Below are 13,781 nucleotides of genomic sequence, written 5' to 3'. Positions count from 1 at the left end.
CTAGGATGCTAAAGTGATTTCAGGATCATGTAGTTCATGCCTGCCTCCTTGCTTCAAGGTTCAGAACCACAGCCTCACCACAGCCCCTGTGGTGATTGGCTTCCAAGACTCTGAGTATGAAAATGTAAAGGAGACCGTTTCTGGTGTATGCGTTTGCGAGCGCTGCCATCGCAAAACACCAAAGCCTGGATGACTTCAATAGCAGAAACGTGTTTTCCCCAGTTGTGGGGGCTGGGAGTCCAAAGTTAAGGTGTCCACGGGCTTGGTTTCTTCTGAGGCCTCTCTGTCTTTAGATGTCATGTTCTCTGTGGGCGTCCACACGGTCTTCCGTCTGTGTCTGTGTTGACATTTCCTCTTCCTCTAGGGACAGTCGTCAATCTGCGTTAGGGCTCACCCTCCTGGTCTGGTTTTATCACCTCTCTAGAAGCCCAGTCTCCAAATACAGTCACATTCTGAGGCACAGTGGGCTAGGGCTTCAACTACGGATTTCAGGAGAATACCCTTCAGCCCAGAACACTCAGGAATAAGTGGCTTCCGTGACGCCTGCTCTTAACCTTGTCACTCCAGACCCTGCAATCTTCCTTGTCCTGCCATGCGTTTATAACAATACCTGAAGGAGCTCTGTCACTCAGGGCTTGAGAAAAGACAATTTTAAGATCATAAGTGATCGATTTCATATAATTTAGCGAGAAACAGACTCTCCCATTTAGGTAAGTCTAGTTATACTTACATATATACGGTGGAAAGGGCTGGTGCAGTCAAGTTCTAGTACAAACACAGCCTAAGAGAAACAGGGGAATCTTTAAACTCTTGGACTAAGTACATTTTTTCTCAGTAGACTTTTTTTTTTTTTTAAGACTTTGACAGAGAGAGACAGTGAGAAAAGGAACACTAGCAGGGCGAGTGGGAGAAGGAGAAGCAGGCCTCTTGCCCAACAAGGAGCCCAACATGGGGCTTGATCCCAGGACCCTGAGTTCACGACCTAAGCTGGAGGCAGATGCTCAACAACTGAGCCACCCAGGGCCCCCCTCTCTGACTCTTCTCATCATCATTCAGATAGAGCATCTAACTCTTGTCTCTGTTCTGGGCCCTTCATTTGAGCTCCACTACACAACGCAAAAGCACCTTGCCCTACGCCTCTCGGTGCTCCAAGAACAAAATGTAAATCCCCGTACGTGCTTACTGCAAGCAAGTTTTATTTGTTTTTCACCAGGAAACGGCTTCTTTGAGGGGACGGAAGTCACTTATCATGTAGGAAGCGGTCTAGGTGTCAGTCTAAATGTTTTCTCTATCTTCTGCTGTACGGAGGCTTTTTGTTCCTGTCTTAGGAAACCCTTGAACTGGAGACAGGGATTTGCCTACAGATTCTTCATGGCCTTTGGAGACCATGGCTTTGTGGTGAAATGGTCTCAGGGGGCCACAGGTTAGACTCCTTCCCCATTCGACAAGCAAGGATTAAAACACTGAAGCCCATGCCTTGCTTAAAGATGAAGCTCCAGGTCTCCTGGGACATCTTCAAATGTTAAATTATTTTCAACCAGTATATCCTCCCTAGCATTTCATCTTCAGATTCTCCAAGTACTATAAGAGGTCTGTGACTTTCGAAGATCTAGGCTTCCCTGCCTTTCCCATTGTGCCTATATATCAAAGAGTGAGCATGACCCTGAATTCCAGAGCTTACCGTTGGGGTGAATGATGTGTGACTTACCCATGAGAAGGTCAAGAACACCTATTTGGGGATTTCAGTACTTGAGGATGCTCCTGTCCCATAGAACTTAAGAACCTAAAGCAATACATGATTGAAAATGAAGTTTTAAATCATACACACTGGGACCTTTGAAAACCAAGACCAATACTAGTCTGGTCCCGACGAGCAACAGAAGTGATCAAATATTGCCTGGTCCGAGTTGCCAACCTAGATTAGGAGATCATTCTAGGTCTAAGGGAGCAGGGTCAGGAACCCACAGAAGGGGCTGAGAAGGGGTGAAGAGAGAAGAGAAAAGAAAAAAGACTTGCAGCTTTCAAAAGGAAGCTCTTATTTGCTGTAACTATTTCTATGGCTGCTACATTTCCGCTGCCGTGATTATTTATAGACCATCAAAAGAGTCTTTCTTTTTCATGTGTAGGTTCCAATTAAAAGCTGCCAGAAGCTCATCAGACCTGGGAAGGTAGCTCTGTGTCTGGTCTCACGTCACGTCTCAGGCAGCCTGGCTCCTGCTCCCCCAGATGAATTTCTCCTTCAGTGAAAAATCCATATTGGAGCCCTTTCCTGAAAACAGAAGCAGGGGACCTGCCTGGCTATGGGACAAAGCAGAGTCCTGGTCATGGTTTTCACTCCTGGCCTCTTCATGGGTTCAATCCCATAAGCAGAAAGTTCCACCTCAATTTTTTTTTGTTTGTTTCTCTTTGATGGAGCAAACATATTTTTTCCCCCCTGTGGAATATGAATTTCCTCTCGGTCTCTCACAGTTCAATGATTCCTGGCAACATCAAAGAGCGGAGACAACAAAATAGGATGCTTTCTGGACAGAAAGAGGCTGGGTCCTTCAGTCTCTCTCACGAAATAATGGTGTCAGCAACACCTCTCAGCCAAGATAATCGTCATCGAAAACAGCCCCGAGGAGCTGGAAAAATACTGGATTGTGAGAGCATGGGCATAGATGCCATTTTCAAACCAGAAATGCACCGAGTCTTCGGGGATATTCCGATTTCCTGTTATTTTGTAAGGGTTATAGTACCTCAGGTGTTTGGGGGAAGGGAACAATGAAGTATAAGAAAAACCTGGAAATTAAAAGTCATTTGGGGGTCCCTGAGTGGCTCCACCAGCTAACTGTCCGACTCTTGATTTTGGCTCAGGTCATGGTGTCAGGGTCGTGGGGCTGAGCCCTGTGTGGGGCTCTGGGCTCAGTGGGGAGTCTGCTTGAGATGCTCTCTCTTTCTCTTCCCCTCTCCCTCTGCCTCTCCTTCCACTTGTGCGCTCTCTTTCCCTCTCTCATATAAATAAATCAATCTTTAAAAAAATGGTTTGGGAAGACATTTGTTGAAATAACAAAGGGCAGCCATAATGAATGCTTCTCCACATATAGGATTCCAAACTGGGTGATTTAGGAATGTCCCAGGTGGTGGGTCTTTATCTGAGAACAAAATCAAAGTAACTCAAATCCTAATGAAGTGTACATGTCTCTCCCATTGCCATCCATATGCCAGAACTCTCTTCCCTTCTCCTCCGAAGAGGCCACCCCCAGTGCAACTGGGTTCCATAAAGCTGGACTCAGGTGAGGGAACAGAACTGTGGGGAAACATGAAAATGAAAAGCAGATGTGAGTCTGGGTTGTTCTCAAATTGTAGGTGATGATACCAAGAACTGGAGACATTTTTTTTTTTAAATCAACACTTGCAGTAGATCAGTGATTCTCTGTTAGGAATGATTTGGCCCCCCAGGGGGGACATTTGGCGATGTCTGGGGATATTTGGGGTTGTGACAACTGCCATGTGTGTGAGCTCCTGGCCTCCAGTGGGTAGAAGCCAGGGAGGTTGCCAAACATCCTCCAATCACAGGCCGCCGCCCCCCAACTCCTCTCCGCTCAACAAGGAGTTAATTGGCTCACAATGTCAATTAATGCCCACGTTAAGAAATGCTGTGATGTGTTAAATATGGCCACAGATGTTCTGCCACTTCTTCCATCAAGAGATGGAGTCCATTTCCCCACCTGGGGAAATCAGTGGCTTGCCTGCACTAATTGAATGCAGGGGAAATGATGTTCCAATCCAGAGCCAAAGGGACAAAAGGCTTTTTAGCCTATGTTCCCTTGAGCCCATCACACCTGAAGGAAGTCTAAGACGAAGATCAAATTGACAGAAAGACCCAGCTGTTCAGCTGCACCCAAAAGGTCAACCTACGAACCCCCCAGCTCCTCCACAGCATGGTGAGAAACCATAAACTTTTTAAAGTCACTAAGGTTTGGGCTGTTAAGTCAGGCAGCAACAAGTCACTGAAATGAACCAAAGGAGAGAGAATTGTGTGGAAAGAGCCGACTTTCCCCAGTGATCCCCAAAGCCACGGTCCATCAGATCTTTCTAACAGGCCGGTGGGAGTGGCCGCAGAGAGTGCCCTCTACAGCTCTCCAGGCTTTGCTTCCACCCACACAACCAGACCAATGAAAGTCTGTGGGGATTTCTGGGGAAGTCACCCTTTACTGGTGAAAGCATTTTGACTACCCTGGGGCTTGCTTTCCCTTCTTACTCCTCATTGGGAGTCAGGAGCAAAGGAATTATGTTGAGCGGAAGAGAAGAGGATAGGAAAACAAACAAACAATGCAGAAATGAGAATCCCATTTAAGCCATTATGCTGTCCCATGCTTCCTTCATTCCCTATGTGGTCCTCTGGAAAACCCCAGAAGAGACTGTGGTTCTACTCACAAGCAGTGGGAGAATGAGGGGTTGGCTTGTCTTAGGGGGGTTATCCTGGGCACTCACATCCAGTAACCAGGAAACCTGAGCCAAGACCACGGCCTGGCTGGAAGGCGGCAGGACCATGATTGTGAATCAAAGACTGGCGTGCTGGCCTTTGTTAGGCTGCGGCTTACAGCCCACAGAGCTGATGAAGCTCCCCTCTGTTCTCAACCTTCCTTCCCACCCCCTCCCTGCTTCCTGAGCAGCCAAGTTCTCTGAGCCAGCCAGCTTCTACCACACTGTGCAGCCCAAGAAATCAGATTGCAGGGTTCTCTCCCTGCCCCTTCCCTCAACCTCTGGTCACTGTTCTCTGAGACACAGAAGCAGGGCTGGTTGACAGGGTCCTGCCAAGGAATCTGTAGGTAAGTTTCTCTGTCTTGAACACAGCATCTTCCAGGGCTTGGGACAGGTAAGGACAAAGGAAGCCTTTGCGTTGGGAAGAACTCCTTTGGGGGAGCATCTGAAGGGAGCAGGATTGACTGGGGTCTGGAGGGAGTGGGGGAGGGGGACACCAGCCCCTTCAGCTCCACACCCCTCCACCCTGCCTGCGCCCCGGGGGCTGGTGAAGAGAGCCTTCAGCCTGTGTAGTTTCCCAGGGCCGACTGTGCAGGGCAGGGAGAGGAGGGAAGGAGAGCCACTGTTTCCTTAGGCATCAGGGATTTGCCACCCTGCCTGAACATTAGAATCATCTGGGATTTTTTTTTTTTTTTTTAATAGTTGATGTCTGGACTCGCCCCCAGAGAGTCTGATTAAAAAGTCTCTGGGATGGGATTCTGGCATTTGTAACTCCTAATGTGCAAGTATCTGTTTGTATTTTGCAAGGAAACTACTATTTCATTGTCTTCTGGGGTGGAAGCTGGTGCCTTCTTAGCCCACGTGCCTCAGTGCTAGGGCCAGAAGAAACTCGCAAGCGCCAGCGCCCTCTGGTGGTGGCCAGGACGCTGTACAATTCTTAAGGAAAACCTCACGCTGGTCATAACGCTTGAAAAACTAGAAGACACAGATACGCAAAAGAAAAAAAAATACACAAATAACTTGCACTAATCCATGTTAACAACTTGTGTATATATTCACAGGATTTCTTTGAAAATTTTGTTCTTTTAAAAATAGAACTGGGCTGTGTATGCTGTCTTGTTAACATTTTACTTAATATACTATGAATGCATTTTTATGTAAATAAAGTCAATTCTATGTTAATATGCAATTAAATTTATTTGATTTTTATTTCACAGGCAGTAGTAGGGAAAATATTTAGCATTTATGAAGCATTTACTATATGCTAGAAACTAAGTACCTGTAATGGATAATCTCATTTTATATTCACCACACCCCTATGAAGTGAGTGTTCTAAGTGTTCCCATTTTATAGATGATGCTATTAATGTTACAGAGGTTTGACAATTTCTGTAAGTGGTGGAACCCAGAATCAGAAATAAACATTTCACTTTATATTGCCAGATATTAGATATTAAATCTCTCTGTCCCTTCCTGTTGTCATATTTATGGTTTCCTTTGGGGGTCACAAATTGTATTGTGTGACACACACACACACGGTGATAAAGATTGTTTCCTTGCCCCTTATGCTGAATTCCTAGATGAATCCATGGTCAAAATGTAAGTATTTTAATTGGTTTACAACTCTTATCAAACTTTCCCCCAAAATGCAGTGCTATACTCTCAATAGAAGGTAAAGGAAGCGGGCACTTGTATATTCTTGTGTTTAAAAGCTTCCTCAGCTTTAATTTTAATATAGTGCAATTACACATGCATACACACACTTACACACAAGCTTCTTAGGGTCTTAGTAATTTTAAGAAAAGATTCCTGAAATCCTCCAGGTTAGGAAAAACCACCTGGGGAAATTTCTATGGGGGTGGTGCCCTCACCCACATCCCCACTACCCCTTTCCTCTTGGTCCAGGACTCTCCCTTGGCGGCAGGACCCATTCTCCCCCTTTCAACAGTTTTCATTTTTCCCTTGGCGGCAGTACCCATTCTCCCCCTTTCAACAGTTTTCATTTTTATGTCCTTCCCTCACTCCTTCTGTCAAACCCAGATATTCTGTCAGCAGTTGGTCTAAATCCCCCCATGCCACCATAGCCAGCATGCTGTCCAGCATTTCCAAAAAAAAACAAAAACAAAGAGAAAAAGCAAAAAACCAACCCTGTTCCAAGTAGTCCCCTCTTACTCCCCGCTCTGCCGGCAAAGCTGTGATGGGTCAGCCTGCATCTTAGGAGGGGTGACAAGTCCTGTGGGAAGAGAATTGGGTTTGGACACCATCTTCATTTGGTATCATGGAAGTTGGGTCACCACACATAACTTCTTTAACCTCTCTGAGCTTAGTGTCCTTATCCATAAAGCATGAGAACATTTCCAGGGTTCTGCAAATTAAATTTAAAAAATGAAATAGCTAAGGACCAAGAGTGCCAGAAAATGGGGGCTCAACAGTGTCTAGTATTTCTCTGGTAGGTCTACACATCCCCTTATTCTCCATGTTTCCTGTCTTTATTTTATAAATAGATCTCATAAATAGCACATACCCTGGATTTTTTTTTTTTAAAGATTTTATTTATTTATTTGACAGAGAGAGATCACAAGTAGATGGAGAGGCAGGCAGAGAGAGAGAGGGAAGCAGGCTTCCTGCTGAGCAGAGAGCCCGATGTGGGACTCGATCCCAGGACCCTGAGATCATGACCCGAGCCGAAGGCAGCGGCTTAACCCACTGAGCCACCCAGGCGCCCCCACATACCCTGGATTTTTAAAAAAAAATCCAATGTGACAACCTTCAGTCTAACTGAAAGACTGAATCCATTTAAATTTGTGATTCTAACACAGTTGGACTTGTTTCTTTAAATTCTCAGTGTGAACTATGTTACACAAAAAGAAGTAGAGAGAACAAATCCTATGGTTTAAGGTCTAACTAGAATTTCTGTGTGCTGACTACTTGGGTTAGAAATAGAATTTATCATTACTCTAGATACTTCAATCCCCAATTACAATTATTCTTCCCACTTCCCTGAGGTGACCAATATCCTACTCTTTGTTTTAAACATTAACTCACTATTCTTTTTAGCTTCACCACCAGCGTGTGTATGTGCCATATATTGTTTAGTCTTATTTTTTAAACTTATAAAAATGCAATCACACAGAGTTGAGTCCTCTGTAAATTTGCTTTTTATAAGCACTTGCTGTTGTGTTTTTGAGATGATCTATGCTATTGTGGGAAGCTATAGTTTATTCAGTTTCTGCGGTGCATAGTCCATATTTAAAAAAATTATTTAAATTCAGTTTTGTTAACATATAGTGTATTACTAGTTTCTGAGGTAGAATTTAGTGATTCGTCAGTTGCACATAACACCCAGTGCTCATTCTATCACATGTCCTCCTTAATGCCCATCACCCAGTTACCCCATCCCTTCCCCACCTTCCCTCCAGCAACCCTCGGTTTGTTTCCTATAGCTAAGAGTCTCTTATGATGTGCCTCCCTCTCTGTTGTCTTATGTTATTTTTCCTTCCCTTCCCCATGCCCCTTTGTTTTGTTTCTTAAATTCCACATATGCATGAAATCATATGGTATTTGTCTTTCTCTGATTATTTAGCTTAGCATAATTGCTTCTAGTTCCATCTGCATTGTTGCAAGTAGCAAGAGGTTTTTTTTTTCTTTTTGATGTCTGAGGAAATACCCCATTGCATATATATATGTATATATATCTCACATCTGCTGTATCCATTCATCTGTCGCTGGACATCTGGGCTCTTTCCATAGTTTGGCTACTGTGGACATTGCTGCCATAAACATTGGGGTGCAAGTGTCCCTTCAAACCCCTACATTTGTAGGGTAAATACCCAGTAGTGCAATTGCTGGGTCATAGGGTACCTCTATTTTCAACTTTTTGAGGAACCTCCATGCTGTTTTCCAGAGTGGCTGCACCAGTCTGCATTCCCAGCAACAGTGTAAGAGCATTACCACAGGGGAGGTGGGTGGGGGGATGGGTTAAATAGGTGAGTGGATCGGGGAAGGCACTTGCGATGAGCACCAGGTGTACGGAAGTATTGAATCACTATATTTATTGTACACCTGAAATTAATATCACACTATATGTTAGCTAACTGGACATTAAATAAAACTTAAAAAGAAAAAAAGAAAAAAAATCTGTTGCATCTAAATTTTCAAATTAACGGGCTTGCATCTGGACATCGTACATTCTTACCTGCTAAATCCTGAAGCACCTCAGGTCAAGTTCTTTCCCTTCCTTGTCTTTGCTCTCTGTTCTCGATCAACGTTTTCAGAGCTGTGTCTGTTTAGTTCACCTCTTTCAAAGAACCTACTCGACATTAATTCTTTCTTTTATGTCTATCTTCCAATTCGTTAGTGGTGCCTTTCATCTCTACGATTTCCTTCCTTTATTCTACTTCCTTTGGGATTTATTTGCTGGATGTTTTTTGTTTGTTTGTTATTTCTTATGCTGGAAGCTTAGTGCCTCACTTGGACCCGTCTTCTTTTAAATGGAAGCATTAGAGGTCACCATTTCCCCTGTAAGTCCCACTAGCATTTCACAATTTCTTACACAATATTTTTGCTTCTCCTTTGACCCATGAGTTGTTTAGAAGTTTGAAAGACTTGCCAACTTATGGAATTCTTTTAGTTTTGTTTTTATTCTTACTTGCACGTTCGTCCCAGGATGTGGTTTCCGTGACAGCATTCCTCATCCAGTTGAGACTACCCCTCTGGCCTCAAAGATAATCAATTTTTGAGAATATTCCTGTGTTTGGAAGAATGTGCTTTCTTTCTTTGCTGTAGGCAATACCACACATAGGGAAACTTGTTAACCGTTATGTTGAAACCGTCTATATTGTTACTCGGTTTTGTCTGCTTGAACTATTAATTTCTGAGAGGGATGCATTAAAATCTCCTACAGGTATGTTTTCTCCTTGATGGTCTCTTTTTTAAAAAATTAAACTCTACCCTTACGGTTGTAGAATTTCCTATCTTCCTGCTGAATCACACTTTTTGTCATTTCAAGCAAACCTCTACTACCACCAGTGTCACTTCTCGATTGAACTCTTTTATCAGATATTAGCCGGCAATGTCCTCCCAGGGGCCACGTCTTCCGTTCGCCAGAAATAGAAATTCTCCGCTTGCCCCGGTTTCTTGGCTGGTGTGCCTTCTCTTTGTCCTCCTCCTTCTATTACTCCCTTTTCACCTATTTTGCCTTTTGCTTCTTTCATATTGTCTTGTTTATACTTTTTTCTTTTTTCCCTATCCTGATTTGGGATCCATCATTTTCATTCTTTCAGGGTTTATCCTCAAAATGTGACTCCGTACCACCGTCTTAACCTTCCCCTGCAGAACAAGAGGGTCTTCGGAGAACAAATCCAATGATTCCCCTCCCACTTATGTGGTGTTTTTTAAATCAATATTTCTTAGGGTGCCTCTGTGGCTCAGTGGTTTAAAGCCTCTGCCTTCAGCTGAGGTCATGATCTCAGGGTCCTGGGATCGAGCCCTGTATCAGGCTCTCTGGTCAGCAGGGAGCCTGCTTCCCCCCTCTCCCTCTCTGCCTACTTGTGATCTCTCTGTCAAATAAATAAAGTTTTTTTTTTTTAATAAAATCAGTATTTTGGCTTGTTACTTAACCCCATGATTTAGGTATTTTACTTTACCACAGAAAATATTCAGTTAGAATGGTTTGCATGCTTACCATTTTTTTTTTTTTTTTTTTACTAACCATGTCTTACCAAATCTCAGACCTTTCTGAGATCATTTTCTTTCCTGAAATATATCTTTTCGGGAAGCCCTTTGACAAAGTTCTGCTGTTTGTAAACTCTGGTTGTGCATGTATGAAAATGTCTTTATCTCACTTAGTTTTTAAAAGGAAACTGTGCTGTGTTGGCGGTCATCTGCTCTCCGCATTTTGATTATTCTCTGCTCTTCTTGCTTCTATTATTTCTGTTAAGATTCCTGCAAATTGTTTTCCCCCTCTATCTCCTCTGCTCTATTCATTTTCTTCTCATTCACTATGTTTATGTTAGGCCTTTTAATTCTGTCTTTCCTATGTATTAATATCTTTCTCCCTCAAATTCTTTTCTTATGGCTAGATGCTGGGTAACTTCGATATCTTGATGTTTACTATTTTCCTTTTTAAGAAAGTTCAAATATACTAATTATTTGTGTAAAATATGCTGTTTAGATTATTTCAAGAACACACTTTTCATTTTAGCTACATGCTATTTCGCCTCCCCTCTTAGGGTTTTGTTTTTTTTTTTTAATTTTTATTTATTTCTAAAATTTCTTTTCAGTGTACCAGAATTCATTGTTTATGCACCACACCCAGTGTACCATGCAATGTGTGCCCTCCATAATACCCACCACCAGGCTCACCCAACCTCTCACCCCCCGCCCCTCCAAAACCCTCAGATTGTTTTTCAGCATCCATAGTCTCTCATGGTTCATCTCCCCCTCCAATTTCCCCCACCTCCGTTCTTCTCTCCATCTCCCCATGTCCCCCATGTTATTTCTTATGCTCCACAAATAAGCTACATGCTATTTTTAATAACCCTTTGTTCCTGACTTTTTAAAAAAATTCTGTTTTCATTATGATGGTGCTTTCTTATTCCAAGTCTGATCATTCTAATAATCTGAGGTGTTTGTACAGGAGGTGGTCTAGATTGATTATTTTGCTAACTTACTGGTGGTGATTCATTTCCTTGGGCTTATGATGGTTAACATTTAACTTACATTTAATTTGATTATCTTTGACCCCATAATCCATAAGAGTTCTGAGTTCTTGGGTCACTTTCCTCCATAAAGGATGTTTCTATGGGGAGTTCTTAACATCTGGAGTGTATCCATCCCACCCACTGTGGGTCCTAAGCTTAAATTCCAAATCTGCTGCTGATGTGGGCATGCGCCTCCAGGAAGAACCCAGCTTTGCAGGTTTTCCCATGCTCAAGTCCATTTTCAGCCCACTGTTACATTTTTCTTGTTTGGGGAATGTGTTTTCATTTGCTTGTTTTGGCTGTTGAAAACTCCCATTGTTTGCTTAGGAGCTCAACAATGTTTGGAAAAGTGTGCTTGTTGTAATCTATTCCCATTCTAGCAACATCAGCTCATTGACCCTTCCTGATGCCTAGTCCGCCATGTTGTTGGATATTGGAAGTCTAAAAAATAGGAGTTATTATTATTATTGATTTGGAAAACACAGCTTCCATACCACGGGGCAATGTGGAATCCTGTCCCAGCATGTGGAGAAATTCACAAGCAGTAATCAAAGAAACTGACAAATAGAATTGATTGCTGCTGTAACATAGGTTTTGGAATCAGCATTTTTAAAACTGGAATTAGGTCTACATAATGCAAACATGTTTTGACACAGCTGCCGTTGCAGATTCAGATGACAGAATCTGGTCCAGAGGAAGCAGCCCACACTTCAAAGTTGTTCAACAGTATTTTCCTGATGCTGCTGATACCACTGCTTCCTGGGGCAACAGCCTCCTGCCAGTTCGTATCAAAATACACACTTAGCATCAGGGGGGAAAGGACCTTTTGGTTTTCCAAATTTATTTCCTTCCATTCTTCTCCCCTCCTTTTTCTCCTCTTGCTAGTGAACACAATTCTATCTTGATCTTAAGCTCAAACTCCAAAGGAGCGGGGACCATTGGGAATTGGAGGGGCTCTTATCCAAGAATCTTAGACACTCTGATAACAGAAATTGCTAAGACAGAAAGGAATGTGCCTTTTTACTGGGAATGAGGGTAGTGTGCAGTGTTTTCGAGGTGTTAGAATAAGTAATCCATTTGATGTCCTTATAATAAAATGTGCCCTTCTATTTTCACTGCTCTCAGATATGAATTATTAAAGACTCTTATTGTTCCTCTGTAAGTCGTCTATATAATGTAGAACTCATCTTGCAGAAAAGAAAAACGAAAACCGAAAGTAGCAAAAAAAAAAAAAGATGCATCTAGAGCTTGTGATTTCTGCCAGCAGCAAAATCATTTCTTGTACTTTGATACCAAAATGTTTTCCCCCCCATTTTATTTCCATCTTACGCTCAAGGTAATTACCCTTCAGAGACACCTACAGGGAGAGGCTACGAGAATGTCTGATAATTTTTAATGCATTTGCCTCTCTACATTTTCTCTCCGACATTCTACTAAGTGGAGCACATCTGCCATGAGACATCAGTGGAGGATGACTTCATTAAATATTGAATACTGTTTTCTGCCTCCGCAAGTGTTTGTCCTATACCAAACCCTCACGTCGTGAAAGTGTGCAAGAGGGCAACTCATATCCTCATGAACCCCAGCCTGCTCCTTGCAAAAGGCAGTTTCTTAGGAGTGGTCGGCCACCTGCTGTGTTTCCAAGTTGAACAACTGTCACGCTAGCATCTCTAAGTAATTGTTTTAATGGAAAAGTCAGGGAATATGTTTGGGGATTAGAAGCAGTCTTCAAGATTTGCAACCCCTATTTGTACAACAGTCAATAATAATTCCAAATGAGAGAAAAAGTAGCTGTTCTAACGCTTCTATTGCTTTTCCTGAACTCTATGCCTTTTCTTTTACCTCTGTGATGGAAATACAGACTTTTAAAACGTATTTTACATTCACCTTGGAATTTTCACCATTCATAATTGTAAAGCCTTTGAAAAATTTCCTGTTTTTCAGGAGCTGTTGATTTTCCCATTGGTGCCATCTGCTGGTGTAGATATTTCAACTGGGTTCTGGTTTGTAAGTTTCAATACAGTCGAGAAAATTTAGAATAGATTTCTTTTTTTAAAAAAATTATTTATTTATTTATTTGACAGACAGAAATCACAAGTAGGCAGAGAGGCAGGCAGAGAGAGAAGAGGAAGCAGGCTCCCTGCTGAGCAGAGAGCCCGATGCGGGGCTCGACCCCAGGACCCTGGGATCATGACCCGAGCCGAAAGGTAGAGGCTTTAACCCACTGAGCCACCCAGGCACCACTAGATTTCTAAAGTAATGAAAAATCTTTGCTTAAATTTTGTGAAAATATTTTCACACACATTTGATATGTCATATTTGAATTCATAGATCTTTTTTCTACCTTACCCTAAAGTTGTTATTACCATGACTCAAATCATTCATATGTATATTTCTATGTATGTCATATTATATCATATGGTATATTATTATACTGAATGAAGGCTGATAGATTGGCTTTCCTGTTTCCCTGGATAGTTATGAAATTTTGGAAAGTTAATATAAAGGTTTAGTTACATAATCTCTGAGAAGCAAATGTCAAGGCTGCAGGATAAAAAACTGATTCGATGAACATTTTTATATGTGGTTTAAGTGAACTCTTCCCAACCTCAGA

Source organism: Lutra lutra, chromosome 12 (genome assembly GCF_902655055.1).
Source record: "Lutra lutra chromosome 12, mLutLut1.2, whole genome shotgun sequence".
NCBI classification, from domain to species: domain Eukaryota; kingdom Metazoa; phylum Chordata; class Mammalia; order Carnivora; family Mustelidae; genus Lutra; species Lutra lutra.
Note: the sequence above shows the minus strand (reverse complement) of the source record.